Source organism: Sardina pilchardus, chromosome 5, assembly GCF_963854185.1.
Source record: "Sardina pilchardus chromosome 5, fSarPil1.1, whole genome shotgun sequence".
Taxonomy (NCBI): Eukaryota; Metazoa; Chordata; class Actinopteri; order Clupeiformes; family Clupeidae; genus Sardina; species Sardina pilchardus.
Window position 1 is genome coordinate 22,781,772 of NC_084998.1, and position 15,000 is coordinate 22,796,771.

Below are 15,000 nucleotides of genomic sequence, written 5' to 3' on the forward strand. Positions count from 1 at the left end.
TTCAAGTTGGAATGTGATCTAGCGCCTCACATCTCTTAAGTTAAACAAACAGCTTCAGAAGGTCTCCCGCCAACTTTAACCCCTTACGTCTCTCTCTTGCGCCGCCAAGCCACTGATCCCTAGACGACAGCTGCGGAGCCTGATGTCTCTGTTTTTCTCCCCTCCTCTCTCTCTCTCTCTCTCTCTCTCTCTCTCTTCTCCTCTCTCTCTCCCTCCCTTGTGCTTCTTTTCTCCTCTCTCGCCGTACCCCCTTCTTCTTTTTTTTCCTTCTTTTTTTCTTCTTTTCTTGTTCCTTCCTTCCCGGGAGCTGTATTTTTTTGGTCCTGTCCCTCTCTGATGGCAAGCTGTTTTTTTGTGAGCAACATCAAAGAAGTGGCTAATCTGTGTTTTCCCCCCTCCTTGTGGATTGGCCACAAGTAAGAAGGGGGGGAAAGAGAGAACGAAAACCCTGAGCTATCTGCATGAAGCAGTTCTCAGAGATAGGCTCGATTTCAATCTCTCTCACCACTCTCTCACTCTTTCTCTCTCTCCTTCACTCTCTCTCTCACTCACTCTCTCTCCTCTCTCTCCCTCTGCACTTTTCTCTCTCAAATGGTGACCTCTGTCCACTTGAGTGAGGTCACTTTATAGTGGACTAAATAAATAAATTATTAAGGAACAGACTGACACTCCACTCTGCATTTTTTGGAGCGATAGAAAGAGAAGTGGCTTGATCATTTGATTTCTGCCAAACGGCAGAACGGTTACTTGGCTTTGCTCGAAACCTTTTAAACTGCTCTCTCTCTCTCTCTCTTTCTCTGTCTCTTGGGCCAATATCAAGGGTGTTTTTTTTTTACTTTATTCTCTCCTTTTTCTTTTAAGAGTTGCGTTTTTATTAAGAATCTGGCAGACCAGAGAGCAGACCAGAGGCAGCGGCTGCAGCCGTGACGACGGCCGTCCGGCTGAAAGGACGCGGCTGCTTCTCGGGGGTCGTCGCACAGAAAAGCCACGGCTCCCGCCCGCCGCCTGAGAAACGCTGTCTTTAAATATAAATATGCCTCTGAAACCCTGTTAACAAGAGAGGGCGAGAGAGACCGAGAGCGAGGGAGAGAGAGAGAGAGAGAGAGAGAGGAGAGAGAGGGAGAGAGAAGGAGAGAGGGAGAGAAGAGAGTGAGAGAGAATGTGATTGAGAGAGAGAGAGAGAGACAAAAAGGCCAGACCCAAAGAGAGAAAGAGAAAGATAAAGTGTATGTGCGTGTGTGTTTGTGTGTGTGTGTGTGTGGAGTGTGTGTGTGTGTCACGGTGTGTGTGTGTATGTGTGTGTGGGGGGGGGGGCGAGGAAGGGGCAAAAACGAGGGGAAAAAGGCAAAAGAGGAACATGTGTTTCTGGTGGAGGCGGCGGCAGAAGAATAGCAGAGGAGAGCGGCCCGACTCATTGGCCTAATGGAGAGCTGTCAGGAAAAATCACCGTCACAAATGACATCAGAGGAGGACTGATATATTTTTTTGCAGAGCGACTGACAAGTTAAAAGAGAAATCCCATGCATTATTTAAAGAGGCTCAGGAGGCTGTCAGGCACGTGATTTGCCGAGTTAGCAAAAACCAGGTGTGGGTGGAGAGGGAGAGAGAGAGAGAGAGAGAAAGAAAGAGAGAGAGAGAGAGAAAGGGAGAGAGAGAGAGGAGGTGGAAACTCACAGACAGTGTGCGAGGAGGTGTGTGTGTTGTGTGTGTGTGTGTGCGCCCGCGTGCGAGTGTGCACATATGCATGTGAGTGTGTGAGTGTGTGTGTGTGTGTGTGTCTGTATGTGTGTGTGTGTGTGTGTGTGTGTGTGTGTGTGTGTGTGCATGCATGTTCGTGCATCTGTACGTGTGCATGACCAAGTTCCAAAGTAGCAAACTGGTCAGCACTTTCTACTTCTCCGTCTCTCACCTCATTTAATCTCCGCTGCACTCCGTGCTTGGAGTGCTTTGTCATTGGAGGGCGTCTCTTTCATTAGGCTGATTGGGGGGACACCGTGGAGGAAAGCTCTTAGCCAAGGTCATCCTCTCGCAGTAATCTTACCTGAAAACCAAACAAAACAGATCAGATTTTACACCTGTTTCATCGTGGCACAGCACAAACAAGTCTACGGGGGTAAAAGATTACTCGCTGTGGTAACGTACAACATAGCGAGACAAAGAACAGATTTTTTTTTTGCTTGTTCATATGTAGTTCCACAGACATCAGTCGATGAAGTCTGCTGTCGTTTTCATCGACTGGAGCACGTTTTTTACTTCTGTTTAATGTCTCATATCATAAATAAAAAAGTGTCCTTGAGAAAGAGTGCCTGCGAAAATAATTTATCTTTATCATGTCATATCATACGCAAAAAAAAAAAAAATATATATCCCTGAGACAGAATACAAGGAATGGTTTTCATCATGTAGATGGAACATTCGAGCCCGCTGATCACTGATTCTACACTCTGTCATCAGTTATGTAGAGCCTTGAAATGTGCACATGGAAAATGGACAGAGCCTCCTCCTCCTCCTCCTCCTCTTCTCTCCCTCCACTCCTCCCAGTCTTCCCTCGCTTCTCTAATCTCTCTGTAACCGGAGAGGCCTCTCCTCTGTCGTCTGGCCGATAGACACCGTCACTCGATCCACAGGAGCGGTTTGTTTTCCGTAAAATATTGACTGTGTGGAGAGCGAGGGGATGATCCTCGTTGGGCTTGTGGGTTGAGGAGGGGTGGATCGGCTTACAATGCCCCCCCCCCCCCCCCCCCCCCCCAGCTCATCCCACCCCCCCAGACAACTTTTCCACAAGGAGCAGAGGTCGCCTCTTGAACTTGGATAGTACAGTAGATTGAAGATTGGGTGTAGGTGATTTGTGATTTATGATTTGTGTCATTCGTAGACATATTTTTACTTTAATGGCTTGTTCATTCACTAAGAAATTGTGAGTATCCAGCTTGTACTGTACTTCCTTTTCTGTCTTTATTTTATTCATTAATATTTTATCATTTTATTCGCTGTTGTTAAAACATTGTGATCAAAACATTGGTTCAGCATTCACTGATTTTTAACACCACTAGATTTGTTTTCATATTAGCCTGTCTTGTAATGTGTAGCTGTGTGTGTGAGCACATCCATATGCTATGCATCGGCAAGATGATATATGATATTTCACCACCTCATTCACTCTCTCTGATAAGACTTCGGTTGTGCCTTGTGAGGACAAAAATATGCTCTTATAAGATCACATTGCACGGCGTAGACAGTGACCCTGAAGTCTGCAATTCTTCACAGACATGACACTCGCCGCAGTTAAGTGACGTGATTTTCAAAGCTTCATTGCAACTCAAGTGGTCAATCAATAATGTGTCTTAATCTCATTCGTCACTGATGGTTTTTTGAAATGGAACAGCAGTCGGAGGAATGAAAGCCCCCCCCGAAATAGCGTGACCTCTTTTTGCGCTCGGGTCCGCGGGCCTGAAAAGAAGAGGGGTGGCACAAACAATATTTATGGATCAAAGAACCGCTGTCACCTCGGCTGGCTGGCCTAAGTGCCGCCGCTCTCCACTGTCTCCGTATCCTGCTGACGTATCAGAAATCTGGCCATTCTTTTGTCCTTTAGCAGAAATATTCCCCCATGTTCCCAGCATCAGAAATTAATGTTCCATAAATCATCTGTCTCAGTAGGACAGAGGCCACACACACACACACACACCCACACACACACACGCACGCACACACACACACACACACACACACACTGACCACTGTGAGGATGGGCTGCCCACCACTGGAGATTTCTCAGAGTACACACATGCTCACACTGTCACACACACATTTTTGAGCACACACACACACACACACACACACACACATACACTCACAGATATTTATGAACACACTCACTCACTCACATGTGCAGGCGCACGCACACACACAAACACACACTCACGCATGCACCGATACACGCACATATACAGATATTCATAAACACTCTGACACCGCACACACACTCAGATATGCTTTCACACACTCACAAATCCAGACAACCCTATTTTTGCATGTGTGCAGTATGCCTCACACTAAAGCACATGTCACAATTCAGTGTGCACCCTTATGCAACCCTATCAGCCTTGTTGGCAACACTTTAGCTAAACCCAGTATCCACAAAGCATTATGAACACATTTAATGTAATGTTAATGAAATATTCACCATGCATTGTAGCGACTAAGTTTACACTATTCATTTTACATGACTGCTCTCATAAAGCTTTATAAGCCATACACACCATAAAGAACGTGTGGTGAAAACAACATTTGACATAAGGCAAAAGTGTTATCTTTACATTATATTACAGTTTTTTACAATCGCTTTGCTACTATTTTCAGAACCTTGATGTCATTTTTCACAACTCTAGACACAAAACTCACAACGGTTATCACTTGTAACACAGGCTGTCTAATGTTCAAAACATTGGATTGTGCATTCACATCTTCAAAGACATCTTGCACTTGCACAATCATTGGTTCAAAAAACAAATTTACTGTGAAATGCCACTGAAACATAACTATAGATCACCCGCACACAAGCAACCCATAGTTTCATTGTGTCATTGTTCGTACAATCATTAGATATAGTAGAACAAAATAGGTGATACAGGTTTCATTATGGGACTACATGTACAGTACAGTAAACACATCTCTGTAAAACTACTGCAGTAGTAGACAGAATACTACTGACAAAGTGGAATCATCGAACAAAGTTTGTAATATATTGATGCAAAACACTACAGTACAATCACAACATAGGTTTATTTGAATTAGCTATGAAATAGAAAAGAAAAGACAGCCTGATGAAAAGATAAAATATACTGTAAAAAATATATGTTTTATTTTACGTATATAAAGATATACTGTAAAATATTAGGCTACATCCATGGATATTGTAGTCTAATTGGTTCATGCTCCACGTTCATGCATAACAGTGAATCTCGTTACAGTATCTTGAAACTTTCATGATTTGCAGTAAACATGGAAGATTGTGTGTCTGTTTCCATACAACTATGCATTAAGACTAGAGTAATGCAACAGTTACTTATCATTTTGGGCAGTTGTATCAATTGATAGTTAGATCATTGTAAGGAAATGAATAGACACTCATTCGAAATGTAATGTGTGAATTGCTTTTTAAAATAGTAGTACTTTGATGTTAAGTTGTATCATATTGAACAGGTGCGTTTTGTTGAATGAACAAATGATCCAAGTTGTATGCATATTGTATCCAAGCAATTGAGAAAAGGGTTAGAGTTTTGAAAAATGTGCATTTTGATCATTGGTTGTGAATTTTGTATCTAGAGTTGCGAAAAATGACATCAAGGTTCTGAAAATAGTTGCAAAGCGATTGTAAAAAACTGTACTTTTACTCTTACTATGACTATTATACTTACTACTGTAAAACACAAATATTTACTATAAGCTTAATATACATATAGATGCACTGTGGTAAAATTAGTTTAATATTCAACATTCTTTTAACATTCAAAATTCAAAATGACCGAAAATGGCTGTGGAGCATACCAATGAAATTCCCTCATGTCGTAGACTCCAAATGCTAATAAAGATAGACATTTGTGTAGACTAAACTTACGTCAGTCATGAGGCATTGTGATTCGTTGCTTTACAGAATCAAGTGAAGTTTTGCACCTTTGTCTTTGACCGTCTTTGGTGAGTGTCTCTATATGGAAGACTTGTGAGAGAGAGAGGAGAGTTGTTAGTGTCACTTACAAATAGACAGGTATGAGGATTGAGTAGTGAAGGTGAAAATGCAGAAAGACATGTCTGAACCTCTCCATGAACACATTCAGCCACAGCCATGAACATTCATGCACGCACACACACATGTACACACACACACACACACACACACACACACACACACACACACACACACACACACACACCTACACACACACACACACACACACACACACACACACACACACACACACACACACACACACTGCATTTAGTCTGAAACCCTTGGCCCTGCTAATGGGACGGTTCCTGTCGGTAATGAGATGTGGGAATTGCCCGCTCTTCCGACCAGATGATACTGTATTAACGGACCGGGGCACGCACAACGAACGGGGGGTCCACGCGGCGCTCCCCCGCCACCCCCCCTCCTCCCTTCCCCCTCAGCTCCGGATCATTTTTCATCCGGACTGACACAGGAGCCGGCGCGAGTGTCCGAGAGGGGATTGATTCCAAATGAGCCTCGAAACGACGCCTAATGAAAACCTGTTAAGCTCCCCAAAACTCCTGTTCCAAACGCCAAATGAGCCGAGGCCAGTCAGAGGAGAACACCTGACAGGTCCCAGGCCTGCTTTGAGATGGAAGTTTCTAGAGCCCCCCCCCCCCCCCTCCTCTCCTCCCAAAGATGATACAAGCCAGCAGCTGACTTGTGTGACAATTCCCATGTTTTCGGGAGGCTCTCTTAGCCATCACCTTCTCTACTTCTCTACTGTCTTTCTTTTCTTTTTACACCTCTTCCTCTACAGTCCATCCATCTCTTCCTCTCTCATTGTTTTTCCACCTTTTCTCCCTCTCTTGTGCCCTCTCTCTCTCTCTCTCTCTTTCAAAACCGATCTTTTGGTGGCGCTCATTGATATGTAAACGCATGGGCCCATATCAAAGAGACATCTTCCTCCACCGTCTGTGAAGCAAGCGCTACTTATGATCAAAGCGGGAGCCGCCGTGAGCCGTTCAAAGGGAACACGGCTCTCTGATGGCCATTAATGTCTGCCTGTGATGAGGCTAAGTGAGAGAGTCTGCACTGTCTTGGGCAACACAAAAGCCGCTGAGCGGCACAATGCAAAGGGACTCACTCAGAGGCCATAATGAGAGCCCCGAATGTTTAGCCGTAGGAGGCTCTATAAATAAATCCCGGCTAATTGAGAGTGCGTGTGAGTCGTCCGAAAGTAGTTAGCGCCATATTCGGAGGAAAAGAGGATATTGAGGCACTGGATAAGCAGCTGCCGCTTATTGACATGAGATGTACAGGTTGCTTGCTTCTGGTTTTTTGAAGTGAGAGATTGATAGCCCTAATTGCAGGGTTGATTGGTTTGTATAAACGGAAATGCTCCATAGTTGTAAGACACATTTTTGGAATAATATGGTCTTATAAAGAGGTTTTAATCTAGGTATAGGTCTAGAGATAGATGAAGGTGAGTGTCAAATTCATTTTTTTTTTGTTTCTGTTTTTTGGTTATTTTACCTTTAAAGTAAAACTTGTTCTGTAATATTAAGTTTCAGTACTTGCACTCATCTCCCCAAGAAACATTGCGTGATTTTTGAGACTGTGAAAGTTTACTTTAGCCATGGAGAATACAGCAGGAGAACCAAAGGGGAAATAAACTATGCCCAACGGTCTCCATAGACATCACCACAGAATATCATCTGGCTTTTCTATTAAAATATAGAGTTCTCAGGTTATCTAGAGTGAGTCTGCCTCTTTCAAGTACATGTTACTGGTGCAGCATCATTCCAATAGGGATGTGGTGTGACTGCTTAAGATTGTGCCTCTTAATTATTCTTCACAGTCTGTCCCCCAAAGAAAACATCCTGTCAAACTCTGTTCCCTAACTGCTGAAACTGATATGATATAAACTGGTTGCCTCTTTCCTTTTCATTATCCCACAACACATTTTAGAATCCTTTGGAGTCCACCAGGGTTGAGTTTAGGGACCATATACATTTCAACGCTCTGCTCATATTTGCCTTGCAAAAATGGCTGTGGTTCCTCGTGCTGTTCTCCTCGGACTCGTGTCAGTTCCTGTGTCTATCCCTCAGCAGCGTACGTCGAGGCGTGGGTGAAAAACCAGAACTCATTTACTCCCTGTCAGATCTGTCTGAATCCTCCTGCCTTCTTGCAGCTCCTCACAGCAATTAACACTTCATTAACGCCTCTCTTTAATCATTTTCACTTCCAATTCAAACGCCTCTCCCTACGCCGAGCCTCCGGTGAATTGTACTCACATTGTTCTGGGAGGGGAATTAATGACTCGCAATTTAAATGTTTTTTTTTTCTTTTCTTTTCTTTTCTTTTTTTCTTATGCTGTGTTTTCCTCTGTTGCTGCTGCTAGTGCTTCTTCCTCTTCATTACTTGGTTGTTATTGACTACAGAACAGTTTCTCAACCCCTAATGAAAACATTAGTCCTTCAAAATCACTAGTGGTTGGGGGGTGGGAGTACTAGTGTAAACATATGGAGACGGGCGAAGAGCTGTCAATGTTCGCTGGGTGATGATACCATCTTTACCTCGACGGAAAGGGGGAAAGATTTCACACCTGACAGATTGGACGGAAATAGCATGTACTGCTCCTGGTCATTACGTCCATCTGTGGTACTAGCCGGTCACCTCTAGCTGACGTTGTGAAGATGAGAAATTCAGAGTTTTCAGTGGACGGTTCTACAAGCAAGTTTCTGGAAGAGCGGGAGTCTCTCCACACTGTGGTTGATTTAAAGGGCTGAAGTGTTTGGTTAGGGCCTGTTGAGATTTGCAGGGCCCTCTGCCATGTAGCCATGCTGGGTAGCTCTTGCATTAGTTTTAACAGCAGCATCTCCTATTTAAATCAGGCCTAATAAATTTGATGAATTCTCTCCGCTGTGTCGCACTAGGGAGAGGATGAACAGCACACACACACACACACACACTCACAGGGACATGTCTACACACACACACACACACACGGTGGGCCAGTGCAGATGTCTCATCACCATGGGGCTGATGTATGGCCTTGAAGGATGTCCTCTTCGAGGGGCTGCAGTGTGTGTGTACAAGGTGCAGGGTGTGCATATCTGTGTGTATATGTGTGTGTCTGCGTGTGTGCATGTGTGTGGATGCATGTGTGCATATGTGTGTGTGTGTGTGTGTGTGTGTGTGTTTGTGGGTCTGATTGTGTGTGTGTGTTTGTGTGTCTAATTGTGTGTGTGTATGTGTGTGTGTGTGTGTGTGTGTGTGTGTGTGTGTGTGTGTGTGTGTGTGTGTGTGTGCGTGCACGTGTGAATCTATATTTGGGTGTGTTGTGTGGGGAGGGGGACATCTGTGCAGAGCAGTGCGGGTGTGTATGTAAAGAGGGGAGGGCTGCTGCCAGAGGGGTGTCTGGCACAGAGAAGGGGTACACAAGGGGCACAGTGGGCACCCCACCGATGCCCCCAAAAAATACACTGCCACTCAAACACACACACACACACACACACACACACACACACACCCTGCCTCCACCATCATGCTACTAACCTTCAGCTGTGCAGGCAGGGGATGTGGAGGGGCAATCAGTATCTGTCAGTCTAACTGAGAATCCCTGTTCATGCTATATAGTAGTCCATCACAACAGCAGCGTGCTACATAAAGTGACCTCGTGTTAGTTTTGGACCTGGTGTACAGCCCGCAATCACACTTTTGAAGAATTTTGGAGAATTAAGATGAATTTGTCACAAAAGACCACAAACTCTTGAGCCTAAACAAAAAGGCAACAAACCCTAAAGCTTATAACTTATGTTAAAGTTAACAGTTCATTGTTTCCCTAAATATTGTGAAGTTAAAATATTGCTCTGGAGCCCCTTTGTCATACCATGCAAATGAGAAGGTCAGTCTGAAGGTCGACCCCATAAGAGTCCAACCCAAAAATCCCTCCCTCCCCTTCTCCCCCCTTACACACCCCCACCCCAATTAGCCATGCCTAACCAACTGAGATCTGAACAGCGCCTGGCCTGCCACACTGCCATTCTGCCACACTGACCAGAGTGTCCACCCCCCTCCCCCCCCCACACACACACATATGCACACACACCCTCTCCCCCACTTTCCCCTTTCTTAGGCACAAGAGCAGATTTGTTATTAGTATGGATTTGCAAGTGCCTTGTTGAACGTAGGGGGCCTACGTGTTTGTTTGATAGGTGTGTTGTGTGTGTGTTTTGTTTGTGTGGGTGTGTGTGTGTGTGTGGGAGGTTGGGGTGGGGTGGGGTGGGGTGGGGTTGAGGTGGAGTGTGGCGGGCGGGGCGGGTGGGTGTGTGCGGGTGGCAGTGGGGGTGAATTTGGCCAAAAGCACAGCTGTACTGCCTGCTGCACTGATTGCCTTTGCCTTCCTCGCCCTCATTTATCTTCATTTCTTCCCAATTACACCAAATTAGCAATAGTCTCAGTTGCATTACCAACTTAATCCCCGTTTTTTCTGCGGAGGCCGGCATTATGCGGTGGCAGATGATTCCTTGGCGGGAGTCGGGGTAAACAGCCATGAAAATGCCACCCCGGCAGATGGCGAGGCCCACAAGAAATATGACAAACAGAGTGCCAGCGTGCCGCCCTCCACCCGCACCCGCTACAAGCTGTTAATGTGCTCCCGGACAGTGTGTGTGTGTGTGTGTGTGTGTGTGTGTGTGTGAGAGAGAGAGAGAGAGAGAGAGAGAGAGAGAGAGAGAGAGAGAGAAAAAGAAAGGAGGTAGGGAGGGAGAGAGAGAGAGAGTGTGAGAGAGAGAGAGAGCACATGTGTGTGTGTGTGTGTGTGTGTGTATGTGTGTGTACTTGCTTGCATGCATGTGTGTTTAATTGTAAATTTATCAGTGCAAAAGGAGTGTGTGTGTGTGTGTGTGTGTGTTTATGTGTGTGTGTTCGTGCATGTGTGTGGTGTAGCGCGTGACACACGTGCATTAATAAACAGGTGCCTTTTTATGCTGAAGTGTTGTTGTATGTGCCTGAATGTGTTTGATGAAATATATAAAAGTCATGTGAGCGAGAGTGCGTGTGTTTGTGTGTGTGTGTGTGTGTGTGTGTGTGTGTGTGTGTGTAGCCCTGGGTGTGTGAGATTATTCTAGCCTAGACTGGCATTGCGGTGATAAAGTGGCGGCCATATTCCTCCATGTTTCTCAGCCTGCTCCTTCCGAATGACTCCTCAGAGAGGACTAGACTGGGAGGTGGAGTCGTCATAAAATGAGCTTTTTGACCTCTTCATTAGCAAGCGAGAAATATAATTACTCCTGCAAAGAAAGAACTCGCTGAATTCCAATGCCTCAATTAATGGAGCAGAACCCGATTGGCTCAGCAGCCGGAGTTTCACTCCGCGAGGCTCTCAGTGAGAAAGAGCTGACATTTGTACAGTAGATCTACTTTATACCTCCTCAGGAGTGAGTGAGTGTGTGTGTGTGTGTGTGTGTCTATGTCTTTGTGTGTGTAAGTATGATATCCCCTATCGTTTGTTTTTATAAAGCATAAAATGTGGACTAATGGCAGGATCATGTATGAAAGAACTGAGATTTGTACAGTAGATCTACTTTATACCTCCTCAGGAGTGAGTGTGTGTGTGTGTGTGTGTGTATGCACCCCATCTTAACGCGGCCTAATCAAATGTAGAACGCGGTGACGTTCTGGACGTTCTGACAGTGCAGAGCAGGGCACCGAGTACGCCGGCGGTGACTCACCCGAACGTTCCCGTTCCCGTTCCCGTCTCCATCTATCTCGGGCTGGCCTCAGTCCTGCGCTTTGCCTGCTCTCCACATGCACTCATCAAGCTCTATTTACACAAACCCCCCCCAACAACACCAGCACAGTGCAGCCAGAGCCAGCGCACCAGCAATATGCATCATTAGTGGAGCGGAGGCAGCGGAGGAGCACATGGGGAGAGGAGGGGAGAGTGACCCCTCTGACGCTCTGACACACAACGCCGTCGTCCGCTCCGTCCCTAACCAACCAACCCGCCCGCCCGGGTCTGGCCGCGTTCGCTCGTTCGAGGTTTGTTTTGGGGAGAAGTAAACACAGCGCGCACTCACACACACTCGAGAGGACGCCAGCCTCCCCCCCCCCCGTCCCCCCTCGTCTGCCCCAACCAGCGATGGGCCCTCTCCCGTAAACAAAATGCACACTTTGTTTACCCCAGTCTCTCACGCACACTAGCAGAGGTCAGACTGTGCTGTGGCTCCACACACACACACACACACACACACACCACCACCACCACTGTTCCTATCCCAAGTCACTTGCTAAGCATAGCCATTATGAGAGGTTAAACCTGGTAAGTCCATCTCTGTTTTAAACAAATCATAATGGATTTACAGTGCGTGGATTTATTTATGTAGTGTCTAAATATGCCAGTGTTAATGACAGTTTATTTATAAAGCATGGATAAAAAAAAAAAAAAACAACAGTTGACCAGTGTGGTAATCTTGTAGAAAGAGGTTTATTTAAATGCACACTATCAAAGAAGCAAGACATGCGATAACATGTTTTAATGACATGTAACACTGTAAAAGTGTCAACTTAAAACAGCACATCATAAAATGAATGGAATGGCAGATAACCAATGTAATAAAAACACTAAAAAGCACTTGTGTCTCACTGTCAGGAGTGAAGCCTGTTGTGACCCGCTTAGCAACAAAGTTTCGGTATAACGTAGCCTGATAAAAAATGTTGTTTTGTGTTTGTAGTCTTTTGCCAGTTTTCTCAAAGGTGTTGATGTAACTGAAACCAGTGAGCCAGTAGCTGCCAAGTTGACCTGTCTTGCCCTGGGTGTGTCTGTCTATCTGTCTGTCTGTCTGTCTGTCTTCATCACGTGCTCTCTTTTGTGCACTCAAGGTAGTGGAATTGCATAAGGAGTGTTGGCATCCATAACTCTATTGTTTTACTGACTCTCTCCAACGCTGGAATTCCTTTTCTGGATATCCGGCTCCTGTCACGCCTCGGTTGTTGATGAGAACGTGATGTTACAATCTCCCCCCAAATAGACCAGCGTTAAAGATGACCGTTGATCTCTCTGGCTAGCTTCACGTTTGTTTCACGATCCTGTCGTTCAGGCGTAGAATTAAGCCCCAAAAGTAAGCAAACAACAAATAAAAAAAAGAAAAGAATGCCTCGTTTGGAGAGATGTAAACCTGTTCATTGAGTTGAGACCCTTGGCACGGTAGTGGACAACAAACACAATCACGTTCTCCTCCGGCCTGCGGCGATCGATAAAAGGGGTGACCCCTCCTCGGCACCGGCTCCCTGATACACCCCCACTGTCCTTGGATCCCTGTGTCTTAATTGATTTCTCGCCGATGAGAAAAAAGTGCTTAAAAGTGGATGGGAGAAAAAAAAAATTAACATCGGGGGACATTGGGGGAGGTGTGTGTGCGTGTGTGGACGGGGGTCGGGGGGGGGGGGGTGGCTGAGCCGATACCGGACATGGATGAGGGATGGGTGGGGCCGGTTAATTATGGACGTGGGGGGGTGGGGGAGTTGTGGGGGGTCTTTAAAAAGGATTCTGTTAACCAGCTCTGGCAGCGGGGGACTGGGGAGGGCCAGCGTGATGGACACATTCTCAAAGCATGACTGACGGACGGACAGGCTGCAGATTCGCTATGTTAATGGTCTCTCTCTCTCTCTCTCGATCTATCTCTCTCTCGATCTATCTATCCCTCTCTTTCTCACCTCGTATCAAATCTATCTATCCCTCTCTTTCTCACCTCGTATCAAATCTATCTATCCCTCTCTTTCTCACCTCGTATCAAACCTATCCATCTTTCTTTCCCCCACTCATCCTCACCTACTCTTACTCATTCCCTCCTCACACCACACATCTCTCTCTTTCTCTCCTTCTCTCTGTCACCCTCTCTCTCTCTCTCTCTCTCTCTCTCTCTCTCTTTCTCTCTCTCTCTCTCTTTCCTTCTCGTGATCCATCTCTCTCTCTCTTCCCATGCTGGCACCGTCGTTGGCTAATTACCGGGCCAGCCAGCACTTGAGGAGCCTTTGGACTCGGCCCAAATGGGCCATCAGCACCAGCTCTGGAGATGGTTCAGCCATCGCGCCCCGCGCTGATATACGGCGCCGACGCGCACATCAGCACACACGCCGAGGCTCCGCCGCTGTCGTTTGGTCCGCACGAGGTCGGCCGCTTGAGTTATTGGGTGTCCAATAAAACACTCTTAAGTAGCGTCGGAAGTGTTGGTTTTCCAGTTTTTTTTTTTGTAGAAAACGTGGGAAGACTCAATATGAAGTGTCACGGAATAAGTGTTCATATGTTTGAATGCGTGATATAAATATTGGCTACTTGACTCTGATCGTCTTTACTCGTTTGATCCCGTTTGTGTTGAAGTAGTGTGTTATTTTGGAGCCAGATGAGATGATGTGATCATCAACACTCTCAGTGACTCTCTGTCACGTTTACATACTCACACACTCTGCACAGTTATTTCCACACACACACACACACACACACACACACACACACACACACACACACACACTTATGCTTGCACTCAGTGCCAAATCACACACCACACACCACTCACACCGCACTCTCATACACTCTTGAAAGTACTTTTAGCGTATTGTTTTGTGTGCACATACCCAGATACACGCATACACTGTGTCGCAACGGGTTTAGTATATGCACACACACACACAAACACACACACTCACAGCCACACATGCATACGCACGCTCATACACCATGGTCTCAGGTGTTGAGCGCCATCATTAGTTTAGCTGCCTGTTTTTTGCACTCATTCAAACAGCTCCCTGATGAACGGGCCGGGATTCTACAGAGGAAGAATTTAATTCGCATTATTATTAAAAGAATCACTCACCGCAATCTGTTGCAAAAACACCATCTGTTATTGCACTCCCAGGACTTCTCTTGCTTATTAAGCAGAATTATACAATGATTTCGATTCCTCCTCCTTCAGTTCTGACTCTCCCCACATCCCTGCACCATCCGCCCCCTCCTCCACCACCCCCTACCCCTCACTGCGGTTCTACTTAAGTCAATTCATGGCCCCCCCCAACCCCCCCCACAACCCCCCCACAACCCTCTCTCCACTGCAACCTGGTTCTCCATTGCATTCTGTTTTATTGATTTATTTATGTATATGAGACACTCTGGCCCAAGCGAGATTGACTGGAGTGGGTTAACCCTTTGGTGGAAACGATGCCGTGATTCTCTGTCTTGTAAACAAGAGAGTAGAGAGCCTCATTTGTATGGTTGTGCTGGCGTTGTG

General features: G+C 45.9%; 1 protein-coding gene across 3 annotated transcripts in view; it reads left to right on the plus strand.

Annotated features, from left to right (window-relative positions):
- dacha (dachshund a) overlaps positions 1-15,000 on the plus strand; it is a 167,288-nt gene that overhangs the window by 109,749 nt on the left and 42,539 nt on the right. The gene's annotated exons all lie outside the window — the stretch shown is intronic.